Source organism: Botryllus schlosseri, chromosome 1 (genome assembly GCF_051294905.1).
Source record: "Botryllus schlosseri isolate E-star chromosome 1, Bs_hap1, whole genome shotgun sequence".
Lineage (NCBI taxonomy): Eukaryota > Metazoa > Chordata > Ascidiacea > Stolidobranchia > Styelidae > Botryllus > Botryllus schlosseri.
This window is the reverse complement of record NC_137236.1, coordinates 24,840,019-24,859,137: the sequence shown is the minus strand read 5'-3', so window position 1 is coordinate 24,859,137 and position 19,119 is coordinate 24,840,019. Positions and strand designations below refer to the sequence as shown.

General features: G+C 40.1%; 1 protein-coding gene and 3 long non-coding RNA genes across 4 annotated transcripts in view; 1 reads left to right on the top strand and 3 right to left on the bottom strand.

Moving 5' to 3' along the window:
* LOC145441344 (uncharacterized) overlaps nt 1–19,119 on the bottom strand; it is a 147,391-nt gene that overhangs the window by 95,375 nt on the left and 32,897 nt on the right. The gene's annotated exons all lie outside the window — the stretch shown is intronic.
* On the top strand, nt 10,751–12,565 carry LOC145445606 (uncharacterized). Its single transcript, XR_013917093.1, has 3 exons — nt 10,751–10,831; nt 11,218–11,348; nt 12,362–12,565. It is a non-coding gene; the product is annotated as an uncharacterized LOC145445606 (long non-coding RNA).
* LOC145445599 (uncharacterized) lies at nt 13,355–15,094 on the bottom strand. The gene is made up of 2 exons (XR_013917092.1): nt 14,078–15,094; nt 13,355–13,602 (listed from the first exon to the last, which is right to left on the bottom strand). It is a non-coding gene; the product is annotated as an uncharacterized LOC145445599 (long non-coding RNA).
* On the bottom strand, nt 15,580–17,385 carry LOC145445595 (uncharacterized). The gene is made up of 2 exons (XR_013917091.1): nt 16,791–17,385; nt 15,580–15,771 (listed from the first exon to the last, which is right to left on the bottom strand). It is a non-coding gene; the product is annotated as an uncharacterized LOC145445595 (long non-coding RNA).

Sequence of the window (19,119 nt, the reverse complement as noted above, 5' to 3'; positions counted from 1 at the left end):
ATTTAGGGGTCTTACCTTACTTCACTCAGCTCTACCGATAAATCTGATTACGTGAGCAGAGAGGGAATAAAATATTGATGGTAAAATACATGCAATTCCTGATCATATTGACCGATTCAAACATGAATTATATAATATTTTCGCGCTTTGAGCGTTAAGTCGAAATAAGCCGTCGCACTAAACAGTAGACTTAATGTAGCTGATAAGTAACGGGGAAAGCATACAGGCTCAGGGAGACTGAGGGGTTCTTGGGACCTTTGTTTGGTTTATCACCCTGGGGGGGGGGGGCAAGACCAACACACGAACCGCTGTTACGGTCTTGGTGGGTAATGAAGGCTGGGAATAAATCAGAAGGTGGGAATGAAGACTATTCCGCACGTTCGAACTATATTCGCCCACGTTTACGACCGCATAAAAGTAAATAGGTATCGAAATTCCAATAATAATCTTAACTTTCGAATGATGATAAAGTTTATTGATAATTTCTTTTTTTCCCGTCCCAACCACCTTAAATCAATCTTAAGTGTAGAAAAGTAGTAAAATTCCGGTATTTAATTGAGTCGTTAATCTCTTTCGAATATGAAATGTTTTAAATGTTTCTGATATTAGGGATTTACTGTACAAATGACTTCAGTTTTCGATGGTGGAGGGAGAAATCGAATTCCGGAGTGATAGGATTTTGAGTCGACATTTCTTCCGTTACAGTTGACTCAGTCTCCTACTCTAATCTGTGTTCTTTTAGCACCGCATGTCGAGAGAGGCCGATTTATAGTAACTTGTGCATTGTGCCCAAATCAAAAAGTTCGACATATCAACATGGTCTTTCACCAGATACCAGATAGTTCGAATTATTCGATCAAATAAGTGACGAGCTAGCTGAATGGTGTGATCCACAGCTGCAACACCAATAAGTTCCGGGTTTCAGTCCGATCGAGGTCGACTCAAGAATTCCTTCCCAAGTGTGGGAGGTTTATTTTGGCTGCTCCTAGCTATCTGATCCGACCAAGTGCCCTGGTACTAAGAGCCCTGGAACAGGGGGTTTGTTTAATTGTGGTCTCGCTTCGATGATTTTCAAGAACATGGCCAAGTTCAATACGTAAACGAGTCATAAACTGGTTAACTATGTCTGCAAATAGTGAGTTATGACAGGAGAAAGTATACCACGTTGTTTCATGCCATTAACTGAGTGGTAGGGGTCCGGTTCGGTATTGATCTTGAACTTGACTATTATGACCACTCACTGACCACGCCCATATGTAAATTTTTCATGTATTATTGATTTTCGATATCTGGCGAGCCGCGCGGCTTGTTTGAAACCAGGCAACGGTGGCTACGCACTGAGGCATCATTTCTGACTCTGACGCTATCCTGGGGGTCAGTCACGGAAAAATGAGAGAGAGAAAGATATTTTTCAGAGAAAAAGTTTGTATATTTAGTCGTATAAAGAACCCTAGACATGGCATGAGGTGTCGATCAAGGGTTGAAACGGCAGACGGCTATACTCCGGCCACTTTTAAACTGGAACAGCTCAGATTAAGGTCTTGGTGAGGTCACGGTATGAATTTGCAAAGTGATGGTCACTTCTGCAAAATCTGGCCCCCCATTGAAAGGGTTAAGATGTTTCTGGTGCTTTCGCTTTAGCATCGACACGCGATACTTTCGCTTTAGCATCGACATACGATAGACTCTCTCGTTCTCGAATTATTTGTATTTTGGCTTCCCTCTTATACACTGGGCACCCACCGTAAGCTGCGCTATGGGGCATTTTGCAATTGACACATCTCTTTTCCTGATCGCACTGATGATGCTCATGCTCATGACTCCCACATTTGGAGCACGTTTTTCTTACACCGCAATTTGCCTTCGTGTGACCGAATCGATTGCATCGGTGGCACCTCAATGGGGTAGGATTATAGGGATTGGTCTTGAATCGAAGATATCCAATTTACAACTCATCTCGAGGTGTTGGAACATTGAACCCGAGCAGCATTGACAAACTAGCAACATAGCCATCAGTTGACTTGCGTTTTAGCCGTTTAGCAAAGCACACGTGTGATTCGCTGAGGAATTCAACAACTTCGTATTCTGACATATCAGCTGGCACACCTCGGACAATGGCCCTAGACGCATGCTGATGCAGTTTACTCTCATCGTAACATCCGGTATTAACTGGAATTGACACTACTCCGTCCGTGAACATGTCTAGAGGTAGGAGCTTATCGGCCTGCGTGCGATTGTGGCAGGTGACGAGTAAGTCTCCAGACGGGAAGACACGGATCCCGTCATAATTACCAATCACTGCGTGCAAGCACTTGTTCACTGTGGTAGGATGATAGTGTTTCATCTTCCTCTCTTTACCCTTTACAACTATTTTCAAATTTTCGGCGCGAGCTGAATTGGCTGAGCGGCCAGAATAGACTGCCTCAGACTTATTATTCATTGATTTCAATGGCGGACTATCACCATCCGACTTGCTTTGTGAACCCTTTTTACTGCGTTTTGATGTGACAACAGTAAATTCCGTGTCATCGTTACCAACATCCGCTGCTATCAGGCGGAATGGTGGCTTATACAGCTAATAACTTGTCACTGCAAGTAATCCTATCCGAATACCGCTAGAGTACTACTATAAGTAAGTCTTCACACCAGAAACCCGAAACCTCGCAACAAGCTCTCGACGCTGATTGCAGGACGAGCTGCTCAATCTAGACACGTCCGCACACCTCGGCGGTCAGACGCGAATGGCGCGATGTATTGCCAACTGAATGTAGGCTTACGGTAAACTGATGTAACAAAATTAGCACCCGTCTTTTTAACCAAAACATCATGGAATGCTAATGAATTGACGATCTATTTTTCCGTGGTGAACTTTAGTGACGGTTGAATACCATTCAATTCAACCCGTTATTGAAGGTTATTGCACTGCTATGGATATTCTTGAAATATTTAGATGAAGAGCCGAACACAACGGTATTGTGAATTTCTTTGCCCTTGCAATACTCGTGGGACAGGGAATTGAAAATTTGATTTAAAAAAAAGATACGTGTATTATAAGGCATCGAGCTCTTATGTACCAACTTTCATCAATGCTTTGGAGCTTATTTTTCAAGTCTTCAGGCTGAAGCAATAAAACAAACATGTGGGTTCGGCACCCCTTCTATGAACTGCATGCGTTCATGAAAACTTCGAAACAGCGAGTATTTTTCACTTGGGAAAATTTTGGATATGAGTGTTGGATGGTTCTTATACGGACATGACTATCGAAGCACTTGAAATCCTTGTACTAAGCCATACACTTGTTTTACCGAAAAGAATTTTAGTGCATTATCGTTGAGATCAAAATGAGGGAAAAGAGTTATTCATTTAATGTGAAACTTGATGGCCCAAACTGGAACATATATTTGTAACACACCTGACTATAATATAGATACGTATCTTCAGTTTCTGTTTCTATAACAATTTTATTGGGATGAAATTATTTTTGCACAAAAGTGCGGATTGTGCTCAGAAAACGTTAAAAAAAGCAATGATCTGAATGCTATTCAGCCGCACCGGGTGTGCTGTTGTTTTTTGTGGTTTCCACGTTGTTTATCGACTACTATATAGTCACTTGAATCGAGCCAATATTCCTAATTTTTCTTCCTTAGCTGCCAAGTTGTAGCACGGCTCAATTTTAAGCTTTTCATAAGACACCGCTTACGCGGACGAGTCTAGATAAACCTTCAACATTTAGGAAGGAATTCTGGAGTCGACCTCGGTCGGACTCGACTCCGCAACACGTTGTTGTGACAGCTGTGGATTTTAGCACTAGGCTCTCACGCCGGGTGTGACGGTTACCACATAGCAATATACCGACCCACTCGAAGATTTGACATGTGATATCCATCCTATTGATTTCTTTGCACCCGACCGTTTAATATTCATAGTATCGGTCTGACGCCAGGCTTACGCTTGGCAAGCTGGCGATTTAAGCGACTCGTCGACTGTTCGTATACATTTTAGTTGGGTATGCATTCCTCAAAGGTGTTTTTTTTTCTACATAGAAATATGAATTAAAATCTTCTAAAGTGAACCACCAATAGCACCACTAACAATCATTGGTATTTAATTTTCCTGTCCTCGACTCCCAGAGCATAGGCAAATCACTAATTACCACAAGGGTCTCGATACCTCGATACCTGCTTTATGCTAGCACAAAATTATATTGAATATGGCAACCAAATACTCAAGCCTGTCAGAGAGGCAATGCTCTGTCGAAGCATAATTTTATACGGCAGAAGGATTGTGACTGGTTTCGTGAATTCCTAAATGGTGATCGATCGTAGTGATCTAATTCGTATATGTATATATTCATTTAGTTTCGGTGCTAATTATGTACCAATTTATCGCCTTAATACCGTAAGCATCGAATTTTGCGAGTTGATGAACTGTATCGCTTCGAAGTATCAAAAGTTGTTCACAAATATTTTTCCAATAGTCTCCCTCCTGTGTTTGATGATTTTTTCATACCTGCTAAACATGTCCATTCCCATTACACGAGATCTTCGTCTAAAGGAAACGTCTACTCACCCCAATCCAATAGCAACCTAACTAAGAGATCTATCGACTACTCGGGACCTATCATCTGGAATGCATTACCATCACATATCCGTGAATTGTCTTATAATAGATTCAAAAAAGCCCTACTTGATCACCTCTTGTCGTTACACTAACACTGTTGCTCTACCTCGCCCAGACATTGCTTCATTGATCATTTGCTACCATTGTTTAATTTTTTTCTATTTTCCTTTCCTAACTAAACATTTTTTTTACAGCCAGACTGTTCTGAGTCAAGTGTACCTGTTTGATGCTGGTGTGATCAGACTAGATGACCTTCACGGTCTTATCGATCATTCCTATCTAATACCGAATACTGTGCACGCATATTTTCTGTACCACCATCACTGCCGTTTGTTATGTATTTTGGTTCGATGAAAATAAAGACTCTCTCTCTCTCTCTCTAATTGTCGAGATAATACGAATGTGACATATACGTAATATTATACATACACATTACATTACGGATCGTAGTAGTTATTTTACAGCAATACGTTTATTCGAAAACTATGGAATTGATAAACTTATTGCGATATAAGCTGGCAAACTTCTAAGCTCCATTTGTACATTTGTAGTTTCTATCTGGCGTTAGCCCATCGTATGTGTTGTAAGGAATGCAATATAATCATTATTTACCTCTAAACGAGGGCATTGGAATATGGTTCATTCGGCAGGATCTGGTCGAGGTACTTTTCGGTCTGAAGTGATGCAGCAGAGCGATCACAGATATTAGAATTGTATTTTTGTGTAACTCTTATATTTTCCATGTAACCTACATGCAACGGTTTCGCGTAGGCGTTTCGTGTCTGTGAATAACTCTACTCTTTATGCATTTTCACTAGAACTCTGCTCTCAGTGTGCACTTGCTGCCTTGTCGCAACTCGGTGTCAATGATGGGAGGCCGAGTAAAACCAGGCTGCACAATCGTTTATTGACTGGTTACTCTAACACACGGGTGGGCAAACTTTTGAGCTGGCGGGCCGCATTCAACATCTGAATCCATTCGCGGGCCGCACTATTTAAAATTGGGATTATTAACCAAAACGCAATATTGATATTTGATTATATAATGAGGACATGGAGATAATATATATGCTGATTTAAAAAAAGCCAAACATTGCTTCGATGATATCGTACACGCGTCAGAAACATATAGTGGCGGACCTCAATAACCAATTTGTCAAAACTATATAGAGATGAAAGTCGGTTGGCCCGATTCTTAGAACAGGATTGAAATTTAAATCTGTGAGCAGCGATCTGTTCATAGATTTACTAATTCCACTTTTGATTCAGTTCCAAGACACACAATGCTGACAGCATCATAACTATGTTAGCCCCCACCCTTCTACTATGTGTAGATAAAATATAAATACCCTAATTATACGTATACAGACAACGAATCTACCTAAGACACGCCCGGATAGGTTTTTATAAGTATATCACTGAAATAATTAGAAATGGAGTGGCAAATCTGAAATCTCACTCGCGATCCAAATTATTTCAATCTCGTTGCAGCTATCCCGCTGTGATAATAAGTATTTACTTCAGATCAGTGGTTCTCAAACTTTTAAAGACGTGTCCCCCCCCTCCCTTATGATGGTGAAAGATTTCGCGCCCCCTTATCGTCACATCACAAAATGCAACCAGGATGCTAGCAAACCTAATGGATAATAGTTACCCAATGGGTAGTTTGATGGCGTGGAAGGTTACGACTGTGGATGAGAGATTTTTAAATATGTAATTCAGATTAAATACAGTGCAACAACTATGAACTGGATGTAAATCGCGCGGAAGACGAATTTTTTTTAGTCAAGCTCAGCTTCGCGCTTTCCTCCAGATGCTTTCACGCTCCCAAGGGGAGGGGGTGCCCACCAGTTTGAGAACCACTGTCTTAGAAATATCATGGTGAAACATACTGAGAAAAAGTCAGTCAAGTCCCTGCAATAATTCGATTTTTAGTACGCATTTAATCAATATTTTCAAAAAGTTTCTTTAGACTCTCTCGCGGGCCGCACAGAACGGTGTTGCGGGCCGTAGTTTGCCCACCCCTGCTCTAACAGGTCGTAGCGGCGTTTCGAGAATATGTACGACGTGCGTACAACAGACACTAAGTCAACACCGTCTGCTTGATGACTTGAAATTGACTCCTCTGGACACGACCCAACCAACATTTTTGTAAAGTGACTCGGGTCAGGGAGAAATTTGTAATTTTTAGGGAGGAATTCTGCTGTAGAATTGTAACTGATTTACCAAATTTTTCATGTCCAAACTGTCGATAAGATAGGCTCTAAAATGACGGTAACGAATAGTCTTGCCCTTGAAGGCCGAGCCCAGCGGTACGAATGCGGGACGAAGAGGAAAACACATCACCCAGTCATGAAATACGAATTTTGAACCTTTTGAGTATAGCCTGACACAATCTTCACCGGAGTTCACGAAATAACAACATTCTTCAGCAAAATAATGTCGACCCACCCGGAACATGAATAGTCTCAACTGTGCGATGGCATGGGTTTCCTAAATGTTCGAAGACACCATGCATTTTCATGAGCTCCAGCCGGAAGACGTATCACGTATGCCAAATATATACAGTGGGGTTGTTCAAAAATCACTTTTTTTCCAAATTTCACTTGCTTAGGGATAAAATTGTCAGGTTGTCTGAAAAACGCTAGACTCCAAATTTCAGTCAATTCCCACCAGTAAAGGCCATGCGATCTTTAATTGAAATTTCGACCATCTTTTAATTTACAGTATTAACGGTGGCAAATTTCGACACTGCCTTATGACCAAACATTGTGTTCCAGGCATGTATGAGGGGGATGATGCTTTTTTCACGCGTTTACATTTTGATAAAGGCCTGTGATAGAGTTTGGATGATGAAACTAGATATACATAAACATACATATATATAAGGGGTTGTCCAAAATTTAGAAAATCTTAAAAAGTCTCCGTGATTGTGTCTCATTCTGTAGATTATTGATGAAAAATAACAATTAGCCTGAGAGAAGCTTACAGGAAAGCCGTTAAGATTTCGGTCAAAGCGTTTGAAAGTAGCTGCTCAAGAATGGGCGTGCCACCGACCATAGAACGGCGAGAAGACTAGTAATCAAATACCCACGGCTCTTGATTGGCATATTGGCTATGCTTCAATGATCACGGCAGCAGCAGCTTGCTGATTAGGTGTTCAAGAAGTCTGCTACCGGTGGGGATTCTGAGTGCGCATTGTCAGTATTTAGGCAGGTGATGATTTAAGATTAATTCAGGACATGTTGAGTTACGAAATATATGATGAACAAACAACACCTGCTTCTCAGAAGCTTTTACAGCACGACTGCTTTATTGTGAAGGAAGCGGCTGTAGCCTACATGCCGTGTTTTCATCGAGGAAAAGCAAAGGCGCTTATGCAAGTGGTGAACGAATTCCCCGTTTAAGAACGGATCCATCATCAGTGAATACAAATAAAGCTTGACTATGACACTATACTTTGGGGGATCGTCTGAATCGGCCGGTTGTGCTTGGCAGTTATACTTACAGCAAATTGAATTCACTTATAAGAGTTGTCAAAGTCCTTAATGATGCTGCAGAAAAGAGGTGCAAGGTAAGCACAGGCTATGCTTTATATCATATCCAAACTTTGCTGGATACTATATGCAGCATAGTCTGTGCTTTTCTTCACACCTCTTTTCAGCGGGATTAATAAGGACTTTGACATACCATATCCAGCATGGCCTGTGCGAGTGTGCGTACATTACCACCTATTTTCTGCGTTATCATTAATGACTTTAACAACGCCTACAAGTGCATTCAATTTGCTGTAGGCGTCTGATTAGTGCCAAACATAACCGGCTGATTCCGCCGATTCCTAGAGCATTCAAAACGTCACCTATATACTACAGCTTCAGCCAAATAAGATCACACAAAGTATAGTGTCATTGTTACGCGTTATATATTTGTATTCACTGATAATGGATCCGTACTGAAACGGTGAATTCGCTCAACACTTGCATAAGCGCCTTTGCTTTATCTCGATGAAAACACGGCATGTAGGCTTCAGCCGTTTCCTTCACAATAAAGCAGTCGTGCTGTAAAAGCTTCTGAGAAGCAGGTGTTGTTTGTTCATCATGTATTTCGTAACTCAACATGTCCTGAATTAATCTTAAATCATCACCTGCCAAAATACTAACAATGCGCACTCAGAATCCCCGCCCGTAGCAGTCTTCTTGAACACCTAATCAGCAAGCTGCTGCCGCCGTGATCATTGAAGCATAGCCGATTAGCAGAACAAGAGCCGTTGTTATTTGATTACTAGTCTTCTCGCCGTTCTATGGTCGGTGGCACGCCCATTCTTGAGCAGCTACTTTCAAACGCTTTGACCGAAATCTTAACGGCATTTCTGTTAGCTTCTTTCAGGCTAATAGTTTTTTTTTTATCAATAATCTATAGAATGAGACACAATCACGGATACTTTTTAAGATTTTCCAAATTTTGAAGAACCCTAATATACATATACATAAATTTTAGTGCAATGCTCATGCTCATGGATGGGATTTATTCGCTGCACAAATCAATGACATTTTGTTACCATTTCTCACGTGTGGGCATTGCGTACAGTCGTTAAAACAGATCAAGAGCAATGTTCCCTCTAAGCTGCGCACGTGCGCAAATGCGCAGTGCTGACGCGGTCTCTGCGCACAGAAAATCCAAGTTGCGCACAAAAAATCCGAAGTGATGACCTTTTTTTAGTCGTTACGCACTGTTGTCCAAGGGTTTGCGCAATAAATTGTCGAGTGTGCGCAGACTCGTCAAAAATAAGAGGGAACATTGATCAAGAGTCAGAGATATATTCACCAACTCAATTGTCAATAGTGGTAATATGATTGACCTGATTTGACCTGATTCAACCTCGTTCGCGAGACTGGGGTCTGTCATACGGAAATTGTTGGCCCTAGTACCAATTTCAGTATAGTACATAGTGGGGTAAAAGAAACAACTGACAATCGTAGATAGCCACTATATTATATTATAAGGCTGTGGCTATACGGCCGGTCTCGCTGGTTACATCTGTTGTCACGGATAGGACTGATGAGTTAGAATATCAGTTTAGGATGTATAATATTGTTCGGGAAACTAGAAATATCAGCACCGCATGCTAAGTCGACCAGTTGTTAATGGCGAACAAAGCGACCTGTAATAGCTTCCATTAGGTTACCGTTACGCGTTACTGATTTTTCTGAGATTCGTAGTAAACAACCAACGCACGACTGTGACATCACAAGCAGCGTCTGGTTATAAGTAAGTACGGTAAGTAGTGAAAACACATGGAATAAATATCAATTTATGCGCAATTAGATGGGAAAGGAAGGGACTAGATGTAATGATAAATGTTTCTGTAAAAAATAAACGACCTGAATAAAACATTATAACGCAGTGGCCAGTAAATATTATTGGTGGCATGTCAGCGGATGAATACCACTTATTTTGAAATCGCTAGAGTGTCGTATCGTCGTCCAGAGTTGCCAGATTGGCCATTTTGGGGCCAAATTCGTGAAATTTGGCCCTTTTTAGAGGCAGTTGGCCCCCAAAATATTAATTTAGCCTCTTGGCCCTTTTATTTTCAATTTTTGGCCCTTTTTGGAAGCAGTTGAGACATACGGTCAAACTAAGTATCCAAATAAATCTATCTCGCAAATTGACCTGACAATGTTTATGCCAATGTCAAAGATTCGAGTGGAAACACTGTAGAAGATTTGGATTTGTTTTCGTAGAATGAAGACTGTGTTGGAATTGTAAATACAGATTTGTGAACAGGTGGACGAAAAAGCATCGAACATGGCTGGAAGCTATGTAGCAGAAAAAGGCACAAAAAGTTTTATTTACGATTTTATATTCGGTCGGAAAAGGCTTGAAATAAGGAAGCAGTTATTGTAGTTGGATCCAGTGTAGTTGCAGGTAGTGGAATTGGTGTCCTACAACAGTATCAACAATATATAACTGGAATTCCAGGTGTCTATGGGTAATGTTGCAACGTTATTGACGTTATTGAACAATTTGGCCCTTTTTGGCCCCTTTTCCGGCGCTGTTTGGCCCTTTTTCGCAAAAGATGTCTGGCAACCCTGTCGTCGTCTGGCCATTATTGAGATTTGAGCTTTTTGCGCGAAGCTTTTTGTGCTTGAAGAAAGTGGACACGATCGTTGAAGATTCCTAGGAATGCTGATTGGGATACGCATCGTAAAAGGTACAGTACTACATAGTATTTGTTACCGTGAATGTCTACCTACGACTGTGCACACCACCGGGATGACTTTGATTTCATGATTGAAATATCTCATTCGCCGCATTCTCTGTTCTATTTTGAGATGTTAGTCGACCTATATACTGACCTGTGACACCACATACTCTGCCGCGGAGTAGTTGAAACTGTTGGCATGTTTATGTCATTTTTGGGCCATAGCATAGAGATGTTTCCACCCACTGCTGGACCTGTTTGGCACACATGCCACCTCAAATGAGGAACCTTTTGCTTCAATATATAAGATCAGTGGTTCTCAACCTGGGGAACGCGAGAAATTGACTAAGTCTGTATGAATTCTGACTAAACACGTGTTTCATAACCATTTTCAGAAGACGATTGTTGAAGATGAAACTTATTTCGTATTCAAGAAACCTCGCCAGATTCAAACTCCAGCAGTCGCGCTCAACTTCATTTAAGCAAATTTGTGATATTCTTTGAAGATTTAGAGGAATTCCCACGTGTAAGTCATTCATTACTTCATAGCTTTGGCAGTAGCATAAAGCTCGTTGCGCTGGGTAGCTGTTGTTAATAGCTGGCGAACTGCACTGCGTAAGACAGACTTAGATGCAATATAGGTTGCTCGGTTTCGCCCTCAATTAAGCTACCCTATATCAACATAATTTAATTCAATTCAATTCCAAAACTGATCAAATTGGGCATGGCAGTACAGAACGACGTGTTGTTCTCTGTAGTCACTACAAGTATTAGGGTTAGTCTCAGTGCAACCTACCTTGAAACAAATTGATGTCCTGTCCAATCTTTTTTGCTATTTTCAAACAAGTTTGGGAAAATTTGTCAAAAATGTTAAAGACTGGAATACGGATTCAAACTTGGCGTAAGACATATCATATGTATACTATTAGATCAGGGATGGGCAACCTGCTGCCGTAGATGGGAATTTGTGCGGCTGCCAACACCTAATTCAATTAGTATGTGTTAGCATCCGTCGACATGCAAATTGAAATTACTAATTCACTCCCAATTTTTTTAGAGATTTTAATTATTCTTGAAATTTTCTTCGCGCTCCACGCAATTCAACATAACTTAATTTTTCGATTCTAATATAGTAGCGCCCTTCTAAATCTGACCAGGAATCAGAATAGTGTGCTCACGAAAGAATTTTTTTTATGGTGTATTTGGGTGATTTCAATATATTTCCACTACCGATATGATGGACAATCCTGATCGGGGGTCAAGAAATAACAGAATGCAATAAAGTGCATGACTAATAATAATTGGCCCACACGAAGATGCAATATCATTTATAACTTGCCCGCTGCATTTGATAAAGTAAGTCATGAATCTCTGCTATATCATCTAAAAGGCGGAGCCGTCACCACACAATGTACCAGTACCGGTACTTCAAAAATTGTTATATTTTTGTTGCCCTATTTGTCTTAGTAGTCTTTATAATGTCATTTCTAGGTTGGGAACTTTGCTTAATATAGCGACTCACGCATGAATTCTTTTTAGTGGAACTGCAAGATACTAGCTACACAGAAGGAATGAGGACGAGAAAAAGAAACAATTGGAAGTTTGGCCGATGGTGGGAGACCACTCGTGTTACTGCATGTCTTCTAAAGAAGAATTAGACCTCCAGCAGCAATACTTTTCCATCGATAATCTTCTCATCGTGAATCATGAATGAATAATGAATATACAGTTTGTTCCAATCTCGTTTTGGGGGTGTGAAGAAGCTTTTGCGATATTTTAGCATCGGGTTGCTTTGCGATAGGTATGGGATGTACGTGAATTTACAAGCTGGTATGTAATCCTGATTTACACAGACAGCATGGATGTAGGTAGGCGGTAAAATTACAGTCTGAGTGGCAAATATACAGGATAAAATGTAGATGGATATACCGGAGGTGACTGTAACATTACAGTCTGGCGTGTAAAGTGAGATTACTGGACGAGTGCAAGTTGAATTTACATTGACTAACGGTAATGTTAAATTACCACGAAATGTCTGGCTACCGTGCTTCCAAACATTTCGCGGTAAATCGAGTTTTTTTTTACAGTGTATTTACAGTACGGATTCTGACGTCACCGTAATCTACCAATCTCCTAACTAATGAACGATTACCGTCAATATCGCCCGTTTCTCGTTTTGAAACTTTTGATTAGCATTGAGGCTCGATATACCGCACTGTAAAAAATAAAAACCTCGATTTACCGCGAAATGTTTGGAAGCACGGTAGCCAGACATTTCGTGGTAATCTAACATTACCGTTAGTCAATGTAAATTTAACTTACGCTCGTCCGGTAATCTCACTTTACACGCCAGACTGTAATGTTACAGTCACCTCCGGTATATCTAATCTACATGTTCTCCTGTACATTTGCGATCGAGACTGTCATTTTACCGCCTACCTACCTACAAGCTGTACCTGTAAATCAGGATTACATACCAGCTTGTAAATTCACGTACATCCATACCTATCGCAAAGCAACCCGATGCAAAAATATCGCAACATTTTCTTCACATCCCCAAAACGACATTGGAACAAACTGTATATTCATTCATGATATCACGATGAAGTGGTTATCGATGGAAAAATATTGCTGCTGGAGGTCTAATTCTTCTTTAGGAGACATGCAGTAACACGAGTGGTCTCAAGAAAACGTGAATTAATTCCACCACCGGCCAAACTTCCAATTGTTTCTTTTTCTCGTTCTCATTCCTTCTGTGTAAGTAGTATCTTGCAGTTCCACTAAAAAGAATTCAGTCGCTTATAATTAAGTCGCTATATAAAGCAAAGTTCCTAACCTGGACAGTGGACATGACATTATAAAGACCAAGACAAATAGGCTAATAAAAATATAACATGTTTTGAAGTACCGGTACTGGCACATTGTGTGATGACGGCTCCGCCTTTTACATGACATAGCAGACTTTATCTCTGTATTGAAGCAAAAGGTTCCTAGTTTAAGGTGGCATGTGTGGCAAACAAATCCTGCAGTGGATGAAAACATATCTATGCTATGGCCCGAAAATGACATTACCAAGCCAACAGTTTCAATTCCTCCGCAGCGGAGTATGTGGTCACTATATAAGTCGACAAATATCCCAAAATAGAACAGAGAATGCGGCGAATGAAATATATCAATCATGAAATCTAAGACATCGAGGGCTGGTGTGCAGAGTCAGATATTCACGGTAACAAATACTATATAGTACTGTATTACCTTTAAAGATGCGTATTCCATTCAGCATTCCTAGGAATCTTCAACGATCGTGTCCATTTTCTTCAAGCACAAGCTTCGCTCCACCCTTTGCTCAAATCTCACTAATGAGTAATGGCCACTGGCCAGACGACACTCGAACGATTTCGAAATAAATGGTATTCATCCGCTGACACATGGCACCAATAATATTTACTGGCCACGTTATAATGTTTGATCTGGGTCGTTTTTTCCATACAGAAACATTTATCATTGCATATAGTCCCTTTTTTCATCTAATTTCGTATAAATTGATATATATTCCATGTGTTGTTCACTACTTACTGTACTTACCTAACCAGACGCAGCTTGTGATGTCACAGTTGTGCGTTGGTTGTTTACTACGAATCTCAGAAAAAGCAATCACCTGACACCTAATGTAACTTATTACAGGTCGCCTTGTCCGCCATTAACAAATGGTCAGCTGAGCATGCGTTGCTGATATTTCTAGTTTCCCCGAGCAATATTATACATCCTGAACTAATTTTCTAACTTATCAGCCTTATCCGTGACAACGAATGTAACCAGCGAGACTTGCCGTACAGCCATTGCCTTATAATATAATATGGCTACGGTGTACCACATTAGCTACGATTGTCAGTTATTTCTTGTACCCTACTAAGCTTAAATTGATACTAGGGCCAACAATTTCGGTATGACAGACCCCAGTCTCGAAAACGATCGAGGTTCAATCAGGTCAAATCACCTCTAGAATGATATATCAGTAACATTCAGTTCTACGTATACATTGGCTGCAGCGATTTTGAAGCTAATCGATTTTGCCAATAGCCCGGTAAACTGCAGTAACGAGTAACTGTCAGTAATTTTGCGAAGAAATTCTGGTAACTTACTTTACAGCTATATTAAGGTAATATTACATATCAAAATGTAAAATGACAAGCTGCGCAGAGTAATTGGCTGCGACCGGTAATTCGTGGTAAAATGTACAGAGATTTCCCAGTAAATCTACCAGATTTTTTACAGTGCGGTAACTAATCTCAATCTATACGGAATAGCCTACGCCACGACATAAGTTTACGATATGCCGGTAGATCACAATCGATCTGGTACACTGTTAAAAATATTCTATGCCAAATTACTGGTCTGGTCCTGGCAGCAGTTTTACGACTCTGAGACCAGTAAATTTGAAAAATATTTTCCAGTAAATATTATTGACCGTAATTTATTTTTACAAAGACTGACTGTTAAAATTTTTACGGAAAATTCCCGTTATCTGATGTAACGGAAAACGGCTGTAATACCAAGTTACTGGTCTAGTCCAGTGCAGCAGTTTTACGCTGATGAGACCAGTAAATTCGAAATAACTCTCCCCGTAATATGATTTTACATATGCTGACCGTAGGAAATTTTACGGAAAATTTCCGTAACCTAAGGTAACAGAAATCTGCTGTAATATCAATATACTCGTCTGGTCCCTTGCAGCAGTTTTACGTTCCTGAGACAAGTAAATTTGAATCAGGTTTATTTGGTGCGGGAACACGTAAAAAAAAGTAAGTGTGGATAATGACGAAAATCCAGTCTTTCTTGTGGAGATCATTGGTCAGCAACTGCCTGAATGAAGAGGGCTTCATCAAAACTTCAGCAGCAGTTGAAGGACTGTACTTTGGGCCATGCTCTTTTGTAGGTTCTTCTATAATCTGAACAAAGATTATGCTGTCATCAACACCGCTACAATTTGGAAACTTTGAGACGCTATAGTATGACATATTGCGACTTTTCATATTCTTTTCAATTTCTCAAATAATGATGGCCTAGGATAGCGATGTCGAACATAAGGCCAGCAGGCCGCATGCGGCCTGCGAAGCAATTCCGAGTAGTTTGAAAAACCCCTGTATTACCCAGCACATTTTCTAACAAATTTTGAGATATTATTGTAAGAAATGCTTCCCGCAAGGCCACAAATGTCAAGATCATAGACCGTGATATAATTATCCGACAGTGGTGTTATGGTTTTACTCTAGTCATCATCAGGAACAAGTTGGTGATACTGACATCCAATTCCAAAAACTCCAAAAAGTGCACACTGAGTTCATATTTTTATGAAGAAATGAGCATAAAAGTAGTTATTCGTGAAGTGAAAAAAACTGTTATATGCAGGTGGCATTGAAAATATAATAGTTATAAAAAATACAATTCAAATATATTTGGTCGCATTGCTGTATCACTTCTACTCTAAGGCCCCAGACAGACAGAGAAACCCGAATGACGATTAATAATGAGCCAAATTCTAACGTCTGCGTTAACAATTAAATCACTTGTGTTCCTCAAAGCGCATACGATGAGTTAACGGCAGATTACGATTAAAACAAAGGGAGCATACAAATATGTCAGCTTATTCCGTGGTTAGAGTCAGTGTTTAAGCGGTTGAATTCAAACGATCAATCTTTGAATTTTTGCCAAACTTCCGTTGTTTGCGAGTAAAGGTGCTGCTAGAATATATCCATATGATATGATCGTGAATGTTATGTAATATACCAAAATGTATACAGGATTGATAATAAACTATTTAAGCGAAAAGTAAGGTCAGGCGTTTTGATGTACCGTAACATTTTGGAATGATTTGACTGATCCGGCCCGCGAGCGGTTTGAAAGTTTGAATCTGGCCAGCGACGCAAGTTGAGTTTGATACGGACACCCTTGGCCTAGGACTTCGTACCTGAATCGTCTTTTCCAGCGTGATTGCAAACTTTTCTGGCAATACTCCTTTCCATCGCACGTCCAATGTATTTCGCACGGCATCGTGCTAGAAGCGAGAGGCAAAATGATCCCTTTCTATCACGTAAGCATTCGACGTCATGATTCATAATGCCATAACGCTTCCATTTTCGTGTAGTTCAATGTCAGAAAATGTAATACATTCTTATAAGCCATAGCTTCTGTTCACCATTAAACTGTAACGAAAATACATGCGTCTTCAGAAACATGACTGAGAATAACTTGCCAGATTTGAGCTCGGATACTGCTATACCTACAATATCTGCTATCAACACCTGCAATATTCTAAAGCTAGAGTTAAGCTGTGGCTTCGAAACCCTCAATATCTTACAGCAACGCATCTTGTTATTATCCAATACGAAAACATCGCGTCGATATAATATCTATCTCGGAACATTCAGCCGCACGTGCTCAGGCTCAGATATGTCTGACGTCTGACGCCACTATGTCTGGAATATGTATGGCGTCACAATGTACTGTTCGCTCGAGCAGCTACGAATTCATGATCAAACAATTCACAAGGCCATTCGCAGGAAAAAGGTAAAGGACGTCTACTACCCTCGTCCACTAAGCTCCAGTGGTGCCACTCCTAGTGTTTTAACACTAGATCTAGTGTTTTTTCGGTCGTCCTAGTGTTCTAGTGTTTTTTTTCGCACAATTTTGCTAATCTAGTGTTTTTCTGCAATTGTGTGAACAATTCATATTTAAACGTTAGACTACTAAATTATATGCTAAATTTATCGCTAATAAGGCGATTTGGTCTCTCTGGCTGTGGTTGTTTTCAACAATTCTATGTGGTGGTGCAGTAACAAGCAATAATTACGTAACAGGGTGCGCTCAGTCTGTGGATTCGGGCAAGATGTTCATTTGCCGAGGACAGCATACTTACTTGAGTTGAATCCGTTAACAGCCTTATCAACACAAAGAATAGTAAAATCAATCATTCCTTTAGCTGTGCGATTTCCCTCTGTGATATTATTTGATGAACTTGATGTTTTGTCGGGCGAATGGGCTATTTTGGCAAGGTCACAAAATAACCTGCAGGTTATCAGTCAATGCCCTCCAACAGAATTTTTGCAAAAATTGAAATCTGTGCACAATGGCTTCGGTGAATCAAATTTCCCTTGACTGGGGAAGATCATGACGAATCTCTTGGCATTGCCACATTACACTGCATTCGTGGAAATGAAGTATGCTGCACATGACGTCTCCCATCGTTTGGTAGTGATCATGATGCCCCACAAAAGATGCTTATGTTTGATGGACGGTGTACAATCGAAAGATAATTTTCATGATGCCGTACAATTCGAAAACGACAATATTCAATTTTTCTTTGCGCTATTGAATTCGTTTCATTAATTTTCGTTGAATAATCAAGCAGTATATTATGCATATGTATCGAATTCATGTGTGGAACACTTCTTATCTATGGATTTGTACTTATGGGTCATCATGATTACTTGGCAACGGCAAATTTTTCGTGCAATTTACTAATCTAGTGTTTTTTTCGCCAATCTAGTGTTTTTTCACGACATAATCTTGTGTTTTTCCGCGAACCTAGAGTGGCAACACTGCTAAGCTCTCGTCGCAATGGCAAAGGAGCATGGCGGCTAAACTCCAGCTCCAGTGTTTCGATATATAGTTTGCATCATACATGCGTTAAGGAGTCTACAATGGTGGCAGAACTGGTCCAACAGATAATTACACAAAAGATCATACCTGCAGTAAAACTGCATAACATACCAAATTCGCTTGGCATGCTACTATTGCTAGACCTTGATGTCTCAAAGGATACTATTTATGAAGCGATATAAACGATGGTATCTGCAATGCCCAAATGTTCGGATACCATTCACCGATTAGCAATCAGCAAGGCCATCGGTGTCATAATTTGGTTGATGATTGAAACATGATGTAATTACGCAAATCACATATTTATATGTACATAAGACCGTAAGCGTGTAAAATGATCGAATTGTGAGTTCAATAGCAATGTTGCAAATAATGATTATCCAGTAAATCGCTTTTACGAATGCAAAAGTAAATCCGGAATACTTATTATCCAGTAAATTGCTTTTACAAATCCAAAAGTAAATCTGAAATACTGGTTATCCCGTAAATTGCTTCTACGAATTTAATCTGTAATTTTTTCACCCTCTAAAAACAAGTAAATTTACTTTTGACGTGCCCGTATATTAATTTAACGGGCATTTACCGTTAATATAACTGACGGGACAAATTTACCGGTATAATTTGGGTAAATCTACGAA